Source organism: Crinia signifera, chromosome 1 (assembly GCF_055691185.1).
Source record: "Crinia signifera chromosome 1, ASM5569118v1, whole genome shotgun sequence".
NCBI classification, from domain to species: Eukaryota; Metazoa; Chordata; class Amphibia; order Anura; family Myobatrachidae; genus Crinia; species Crinia signifera.
The window spans coordinates 424059692-424070165 of NC_139217.1; positions in this window are offsets into that span (position 1 = coordinate 424059692).

Consider the following 10474-nt stretch of genomic DNA (forward strand, 5'->3'; position numbering starts at 1 on the left):
CTTCACCGAGCTTAATAAATCTACCCCATAAAGAGATGCAGATCTGTGACAAATATAGAGATGGAGAGCTGTGATAAAGATATGCAGAGCTGTGATAAAGATATGCAGAGCTGTGATAAATATAGAGATGGAGAACTGTGATAAAGATATGCAGAACTGTGATAAATATAGAGATACAGAGCTGTGATAAATAAAGAAATGAAGAGCTGTGGTAAAGAGATGCAGAGCTCTGATAAAGATATGCAGAGCTGTGATAAAGAGATGCAGAGCTGTTATAAAGAGATGCAGAGCTGTGATAAAGAGATGCAGAGCTGTTATAAAGAGATGCAGAGCTGTGATAAAGAGATGCAGAGCTGTGACAAATAAAGTGATGACGAGTTCTTATAAATAAAGAGATGCAGATCTGTGATAAATATAGAGATGGAGAGCTGTGATAAATATAGAGATGGAGAGCTGTGATAAATAAATACATTATTTATTTATTAACAGTTTCTTATATAGCGCACACATATGAACATTCACATCAGTCCCTGCCCCAGTGGAGCTTACAATCTATATTCTCTACCACATGTACATGCACACACAGACATTCTAGGGTTAGTTTTGTTGGGAGCCATTTAGTCTACCAGTAACCGGAGGAAACCCATGCAAGTTGTGGGAGAATATACAAACTCCGTACAGTGGGAATCAAACCCATGACCTCAGCGCTGTGAGGCAGTAATGCTAACCATTACACCATCCATACTGCAGAATATATGCAGAACTATGACAGAGTAATCACAAAGTAGATCTATATAAAGTCCTATGACAAGAAGTGCAGAGTGAGTTTGAGAAGCAGCCCTGAGTAACACTTTGCAAAGTGTAGTAGCCACACATGAGAGTGCATGTATATTAGTGAAGCCTGAGATGGGAGTGTATTTGGAACAGCAGACACCAGGGGAGAAATGTAATAAGAATCAGAGAATCAGAAAGTGAGAGACTTGGTAAGAAATAGCCAGTTTTTTTGGTACTTGTTTCCTAGCACGTCGCCTATCTCGTTGATTGTATGCCTTAAGTTTAAGGCACTTAAGGCATACAATCAACGCAATGGACCCGATTTTCTGTCAATCACCAGCTAATTTGCAGGTGAAAGACAAAATCGCGTTGATCGCGTCCATCGCGGCCCCTAATAAGGGGATACCTGTGAAGCCCGCGAGGGGACGCGGATACTTGTGAAGGTATCCGCGTCCCCTCGCCACGCTTCGGGCTCACTTTATAAAGTCTACTCCACGCCGACATGGATAGTAGGGGTATGAAAAGGTCGGAAGACATGTACCTCCGCCCCTCGCGGGCTCGCTGCGCTCGCCACGCTTCGGGTTGGCGTCAATAGTGGAGTGGCGTTAACAATGGAGCCTAGCTACCCTTGAATGTATATGCAGACACAACATTCTTACCTATACTGGTGTTAAACAACTCTTAACCCGGCATCTATAATACTGGTCTATAAGACCCTAGCCCAGAAGACCAAATAGCCTAAAGAGGCCTGGTAAATAATAATATCACATATAATAAGTCTTCAAAACTGTATAACATGTACCTGCTCTCATTGTGTCGGATGTACTCAAGAAATTGTTCACTATACAATGTTTAATTTTTTATGTGCAATGGCTTTGAATAAACATATTTTAAAAAAAAAACAATGGGGGGGATTTTTCCGACCCGATGGATACAATCAAAATCGGTGGCGCCGTGCTAGGAAACAAGTACCGTTTTTTTAAAGCGGCAATCATTTACATTGCAAAACCAGTTTTATTTTGTAGTGTAAATGATTGCCGCTTTAAAAAAAAATCTCTCCAAATCTCTCACTTTCTGAATCTCTCACCCTATAAAATTTAACCCCAGGAGATGTATATTTTCATTTTCACTGTCATGAACCAAGTACTGTTCTGGACTGAAAAAGGAGATATAGATATTTTTCCATCATCATTTCGCAATCAAGTAAAGTTCTAGAAAGGTTTTACTAAAGAGAAAATACTGTATTATACAGCCACCAACATTGTACACGCACAATGTACAACACAACAATATCTGCATCCATACAAAAATATTTGATGTAAAGCCTGTATGAGCTACTGCTGATTAGTTGCTCAAAGGCATACAGTACTGTATATCAGAATGTTAATCTGGTGGACCACAATGCAATGTGTATCAATGCCTTTCCCCCTATAGATTGTAAACTTGTGAGCAGGGCTCTCCTACCTTTTGATCTGTCTGTAACTACCCAGGTTGTTTTATCTCTATTTCTAATTGTAAAGCACAACAGAACCTGCTGTACTGTATAAGAAACTGTTAATAAATAAATAATAACTGGCTTTAGATGTAGGGCTTTTGATGAAACTAACTATAGGGTATGTGGTAGGGAATAAAGATGGTAAATACTGCTCTTTCAGGGGGCGATTAAATATCCTCTGTACAATGCTACATAAAATGCTGACACTGCATAAATAAAGGTTATAAATAATAAGCACAAACACAATCAATAATAACAGAAACAAATACAATTGAGCTAAGAAGGCTGTATGGAGATACTTCAAGCTTGAAGGAAAACAAAAAGAATATAGCATAATATGTACAAAAAAATTCAAATGCTTGCTCATTACATGCATACAATACTCATTACATCATAGTTAACAGCACTGAACAGAAGGTAAATAAAGGTCATGTAATTTTATAACAATATAAAACATAACATGATATAAAAAGTAAATGGGTCCTGCTCACTGGAGCTTACAATCTAAAAGTATGTTAATAGAATACTAAAATTCCTCCCTAGTATCATTGTATCATTATGTTTCTTGTATTATTTGTACAGTCTATCACACGCAGTAATATTTTATTATATATTACATTTCTTAATTGATATCTAGATAGCTTCTCTTATTGACTCCATTTACTGATGGTCAAATGTCCCTCAAAAAACTTTTGCTACTTTGAGAAGCTAATACTAGAGACTTTGGAATGGATAAGAAATAACATAACAGATATATACACTACGGCCCTTATTCAGATCTGATCGCAGTACAAATTTGTTCTCAAAATGAGCAAAGCCATGCACCCAGACAACACTGGCACTGCAGGTGGGGCAGATGTAACATGTGCAGCGAGAGTAACATTTGGGTGGGGTGTGTTCAAACTGAAATCTAAATTGCAGTGTAAAAATAATGCAGCCAGTATTTACCCTGCACAGAAACAAAATAACTCACAAAAATCTAACTCTCTCTATACATGTTACATCTGCCCCACCTGCAGTGCACATGGTTTTGCCCATTTTGAAAACAAATTTGTACTGTGATCAGATCTGAATAAGGGCCTACATGCGCAGAATTCATATATATTAATATATCATAGTAGAGACAGACAGATAGATAGATAGATAGATAGATAGATAGATAGATAGATAGATAGATAGATAGATAGATAGATAGATAGATAGATAGATAGATAGATAGACTGGCCAAACTGGAACAGGAAAAAGTACTTATAGGATTTATATGATACAACCTCATATGTTGGTTTGGGATTCAGCGTAAAACTTGAAAGAATTATATTTATTCTGCCACATTATTCAAAACAACATATCTTTGGTGGTTTCAGCCACTGGAACCAAAGGGACAATAATATTAAATACAAAAGCAATCACATTGTATATTAAATATATTGGCTCCTTTAAATAAAACCAGCAAAACTGCCGAAGATACAACTGTATAGTAGATTTGCCATTAAATGTAAATTTGATTGGACTCTAGATGGGTAAAACTCAGAGAAGGAAATTTAAAAGAGTGGCCCAAGAATTTTTATATGACTGACAATATACTGTAGTTATAAAAAGAATATACCTTAAGGAACAGATTTCATGTGAAACAGGAGTAATATATCTTCTTTGCTGCCCTTGCGGCCAACATTATATAGGCCAGACGAAAAGACAGTTGAAAATAAGGCTCTTGGAGCACATTTACAACATTAAAAAAGGGTTTAATCACACACAGATTTTCAAATCATTTTGCACAAGCTCACGACAAAGATCCAACAGGTCTTCAATTTATTGGCATAAAAAGTGACTTCACATTGGAGAGGTGGTGACTTCATTAAACAGTTAAAACAAACTGAAAGTAAATGCATTTATGAGCTACAAACCTTGCACTCAAAAGGCATGAATATAGGTTTTGAACTTAATGCATTTTTATAAGATACTCTTTCAAAATTATATATTTACTATATTTTTATTTCCATTTTCTATTTTTCTTTTTTCTACTTCTCTTTATTCTTTCTTTCTTCTTTTTTCGAATAAGCACCTTTTATATATTTTTATAAAGAAAAATAAACTTTTTATACCCATATACAGAAGCAGTATATGTGCTTTTATTAACACAACCTTGAAGACTTACCATGTGGTTCCCTCCAGTTTTTTATATACACTTCTGTTTTTTCTAATAAAGTTTAAACAATAAAAAGACAAACAAAAACAGCTAAAATCATTCTTGAAAAAAGTGCTTGGATAGCACAAAACGCGTTGGGACAGCTGTGGTCCGTGGACCCCCATCCCCACTGCCACAATCCAACACTCTACCCGGAAAGCCGGGTGAGTGCAGAGAGACACGGCTGTTGTTTTCCCCGCCACCTGTCCACTTCTACAGCTTCCCCAAGTCAACGAGACTTGATGTATAAGAAGTAGGGACAGCACAGGTACCACGGACTTTACATTTAGCTCATAAAAAGAGAGACTCTTCTAGTATCCTCAAAAACTGGTACTATAAGAGGGCGGACATTTTTTGAGGATGATTTTTCATTAGCAGCAGGAGCCAGGAGGAGCACCGGGACCGCAGACAGGTCGCAACCATAGACGCAGTGGCAAGTGGAGGGTAAGGCAGGTCAGCACAGCGATAGCCCCCGCAGACCCCCGGTTCCCACACTTACTCAGTGCCTCCCTGCCACTGCAGGGTCTGTGGGGCTATTGTTACACCACTGGCTACAAGATATGTCCCCTGATAACTTTAAAGCACAAGTGGTCCTTTTTTAATCCTGGAAACCTAGTTACCAGGGAAGCAGAGGTTGCAAATACATCCAGTGCAATGAGGTCTGCATCTAGTATGGACCAACAGCATGAACTCAAGCTTGCTACATAACTACAATTTATTAATCAAGACTTTTACTTAGCAATTGTTGGGCATGAGATATATATATACATTCACTCTAAAAGAAATCCTCACTCCAATAACACATGTATTATATTCATTGTACCTGACCATCATGTAGCCAGAACCACCTGTAGAAAAGAAATGGATTAATTTACAATATATACATACTTATTAACATCTAAACATTTAAAATGAAAATACTAAAAACTAAAATGCTGTAAATTGTTTATAACAAAGGCGTAACTACCATAGGTGCAAGGGGTGCAGCTGCTATGGGGCTCAGAGGTGAAGGGGGCCCATCGTTACTGTCTAAGTAATATGTTTTACATACATTTATCACCATAAGTTGCTAAATGGGGGCCCTTACAAACTTTTGCTATGGGGCCTACAAATTTCTAGTTACGCCCCTGGTTTATAACTACATAGTATATATCTCAACATGTGAAATACTGCACATATCATCCTGGAACCTTCCTATTTGGATTTATATGTTGAAATATGCACAAAAACAAAACTTAAAATCAAAATTACTTTTCATAAAGCAACAATTTACAGTGGATTTAATACAAGACAGACAGACAGACAGACTGACAGATAGATAGATAGATAGATAGATAGATAGATAGATAGATAGATAGATAGATAGATAGATAGATAGATAGATAGATTTATTTAGTAATAAGAATTGTCAGCCAGGAATGATGCAGCCATGGTAATAGTTGCAGCACTGGCGCATAGGACGGATTATACATACAGTACCGTATTCTGGTCCGTTCACAGCCAGCGTTCGTTCACATGTTGACCAATGTTTTGCATATGCACAGCAGCATTTTTGCGCATGTGCATGAACTGGGTGCGTGCGGCCACAGCGAACAGACTGTTTGCTGGGTGCAGGGCCGGCTCTACCATTAGGCAGCTTTAGGCAGCTGCCTAGGGCGCCGTAATCTTGGGGGGCGCTACCAAGTCTGCTTATCAAAAAATCAAGGATGTCTATGAGGATTCTTGATGTACTTAATGCAGGTGGCGGCTGTGGAACTTCTAAGACCTCACCTCCATACTTTCCTTAGAGGTATACTTCCCTACTTTGATGGCCCTCCTCCTTATACTCTGTTGTGGGAGGTAAAGGGGACCTTCCGGGAAAGCAGGGGATTTGCCCAGATTCCCAAGGTACTGGGAGGACCACCCAATTTTTGGGAGCCTCCCTTTTTTTCCAGAATGTATGCCTTAAGGGTATGGAAAGTGGGTATTGGTGGCAGTATGTGGGGGGGAGTAGGTTGAAGTTTGCCTAGGGTGCTGAGAAGCCTTGCACCGGCCCTGGCTGGGTGCACGCACCCAAGGCTGCGGACGTGGAGCGGCGGCGAATAGTCGCGCCCATGGGGACACCCAGCGTTTCATGTTCCCATGTAAATGCTGGGCGTTCCCATGATGTCGGTGCCGGGGAGTGGACAGCTGACATCAATAGATGCCCGCTCACCGGTCCCAAGGGTGCACGCAAATCTAAGTGACCTGAGAGTGCAAGTTCCACATCATTCGATAATTGGCAAATGGATGTTTATGTTAAAGATACATTTGCAGGCCCTGTGCGCGAACACACGCTGCGAGGGAAAGTGGGCGTACCACCATTCGCAGGGCAGGTTCTGGCTGACTCGCAAGGGTGCGATTTCACATCCAAGTGAATCAACCAGAATAACCCCCACAGTATAGGCTGCGCTGATTCCTCAGCTAGTTGCAGCCACCGTCAGTGTGTAGACGCCAGAGGCGTAGGGAGGGCGGAGCCACTGGAGCTCACGTTCCGGGCGGCGATTGGCAGAATGTCTTATATAGCGCAGCAGATTCCGTTACAGCGTCTTATATAGCGCGGCAGATTCCGTTAGTGTCTTATATAGCACAGCAGATTCCGTTACAGTGTCTTATATAGCGCAGCAGATTCCGTTACAGTGTCTTATATAGCGCAGCAGATTCCGTTACAGTGTCTTATATAGCGCAGCAGATTCCGTTACAGCGTCTTATATAGCACAGCAGATTCCGTTAGTGTCTTATATAGCACAGCAGATTCCGTTACAGTGTCTTATATAGCGCAGCAGATTCCGTTACAGTGTCTTATATAGCGCAGCAGATTCCGTTACAGTGTCTTATATAGCGCAGCAGATTCCGTTACAGTGTCTTATATAGTGCAGCAGATTCCGTTACAGTGTCTTATATAGCGCAGCAGATTCCGTTACAGTGTCTTATATAGCGCAGCAGATTCCGTTACAGCGTCTTGTATAGCGCAGCAGATTCCGTTACAGCGTCTTATATAGCACAGCAGATTCCGTTAGTGTCTTATATAGCGCAGCAGATTCCGTTACAGTGTCTTATATAGCGCAGCAGATTCCGTTACAGTGTCTTATATAGCGCAGCAGATTCCGTTACAGTGTCTTATATAGTGCAGCAGATTCCGTTACAGTGTCTTATATAGCGCAGCAGATTCCATTACAGTGTCTTATATAGTGCAGCAGATTCCGTTACAGTGTCTTATATAGCGCAGCAGATTCCGTTACAGTGTCTTATATAGCGCAGCAGATTCCGTTACAGTGTCTTATATAGCGTAGCAGATTCCGTTACAGCGTCTTATATAGCGCGGCAGATTCCGTTACAGCGTCTTATATAGCGCGGCAGATTCCGTTACAGCGTCTTATATAGCGCAGCAGATTCCGTTACAGCGTCTTGTATAGCGCAGCAGATTCCGTTACAGCGTCTTATATAGCACAGCAGATTCCGTTAGTGTCTTATATAGCGCAGAAGTGCAGCAGATTCCGTTACAGTGTCTTATATAGCGCAGCAGATTCCGTTACAGTGTCTTATATAGCGCAGCAGATTCCGTTACAGTGTCTTATATAGCGCAGCAGATTCCGTTACAATGTCTTATATAGTGCAGCAGATTCCGTTACAGTGTCTTATATAGCGCAGCAGATTCTGTTACAGTGTCTTATATAGCACAGCAGATTCCGTTACAGTGGTTTTTAAGTTTTTTTCTTTTCAAATGTAACATGCTAACACATGTTAGCCACGCCCCCAATTCATTACCGGGGGGGGGGGGGGCGCAAAATATGCCCTTGCTCCGGGCACCATGACGCCTAGCTACACCGCTGTTAGACGCATACTATATTGTAAGACAGATACAGATAGAAAAAGCGATGTAGCACAGTATAATACAATATGGTGCAATGTTTATGGTAGGCCAGGTCAGCCAGCATCCGATGTGTAGTTGTAGCCATGATGTAACACTGCATCCCCCCATATGTGCAGCCCACCTTATGCCTCCCTCCACCAGCAGTCAGTATACAGGACACATAAGTGGCTGCTGGTATGTGGAGTGGAGGGTGACTGCGGGGGGCTCTGTGTGTGGTACATAACACACCCCATAAGGCCTTCATTACGTTCCCTGTAACATTTGCTTCCTCTAACCACAGATCAGGCCTCAGAGTCCCAGCTAGAGGAACAGGACGCCGCTGTCTGTGTGGTCCTTCCTCGGGGACTGGCTGTAACTGCTGAGCTGGAGGATGCCAGCACTGTGCTGCCCAGGCCCTCGTCCTGTCTCCTGATGAGCTCTGCAGCAGCCGTGGGGAGGGAGGTGCTGGCCATCAGCTACTAGTCATGGGCAACCTCCCTCCACACACACACACACACAGGCATGCCTCTGTGCGCCCACAGCAGGGAGGGCACCGGTGATTAGCATGCCAATAGTGGCACGCTATGTGTGGATGCTAGTCTGAGCAGAGGTCCGGGCTTTGTCCCAGCACCTGCTGCACACAGTGATCCGGCAGTGTACTCTGCTCCTCTCCACCCCAGTCCCTGGTCATACAGGCAGTGTACTCTGCTCCTCTCCACCCCAGTCCCTGATAATACAGGCAGTGTCATGTAGGCAGTGTTCTCTGCTCCTCTCCGCCCCAGTCCCTGGTCATACAGGTAGTGTACTCTGTTCCTCTCCACCACAGTCCCTGGTCATACAGCCAGTGTACTCTGCTCCTGTCCACCCCAGTCCCTGATCATACAGGCAGTGTCATGTAGGCAGTGTTATCTGCTCCTCTTCACCCCAGTCCCTGGTCATACAGGCAGTATACTCTGTTCCTCTTCACCACAGTCCCTAGTCATACTGGCAGTATACTCTACTCCTCTCCACCACAGTCCCTAGTCATACTGGCAGTATACTCTACGCCTCTCCACCACAGTCATTAGCCATACTGGCAGTATACTCTGCTGCTCTCCACCACTTTCCCTGGCCACAGGGCCGCCAATAGGGGGGTGCTGTGGGTACAGCTGTCCTGGGCCCCGGCCTCTGGATGGGCCCGGCAGCTAATTTTGCCCACCGCAACCTCCCAACTGCCTCCGCTGCGCTCAGTGCGCTGAAGAAAACAGGTCCCGGAGTGCAGGCTCATTCAACCCAGGATGCCGGTGGCCAATTAAAATGCTGCACCGACTTTTGAGCCAATCAGAGCTCACATACCGGCAGCCAACAAGAATGGTGCTGCATTTTAATTGGCCGACTGCATCCTGAGTTGCAGAAGCCTGCGCTCCGGGACCTCTGGGCTGCAGCTCGGAGGAAGAGGAGATGGGGGAGCAGGAGCCGGGTTACGGTAAGTCAAGTGAGGAGTGGGGGGGGGGGGGGACTGGTAATGAGTCCCGGACCCCAAAATTCCTGATAGCAGCCCTGCCTGGCCATAAAGGCAGTGTACTCTGCTCCAATCCACCCCAGTCCCTGGTCATACAGGCAGTGTACTCAGCTCCTGTCCACCACAGTCCCTGGTCATACAGGCAGTGTACTCTGCTCCTCTTCACCACAGTCCTTTGTCATATAGGCAGTGTACTCTGCTCCTGTCCACCCCAGTCCCTGGTCATACAGGCAGTGTACTCAGCTCCTGTCCACCCCAGTCCCTGGTCATACAGGCAGTGTACTCTGCTCCTCTTCACCACAGTCCTTTGTCATATAGGCAGTGTACTCTGCTCCTCTCCACCCCAGTCCCTGGCCATACAGGCAGTGTTATATGCTCTTCTCCTCCCCAGTCCCTGGTCATACAGGCAGTGTACTCTGCTCCTCTCCACCCCAGTCCCTGGCCATACAGGCAGTGTCATGCAGGCAGTGTACTCTGATCCTCTCCACCCCAGTCAATGGTCATACAGGCTCACACCTATTACAGCTGTACAATCGGGATTAAATCGGCAGAGCTGATAACCCTCGCACACAGCAGAGGTCACAGCTCACACACAAACTGGATGTTGTTAAAGACTATTCATTCTTGCTTAATCCCGAAACTAGCAAA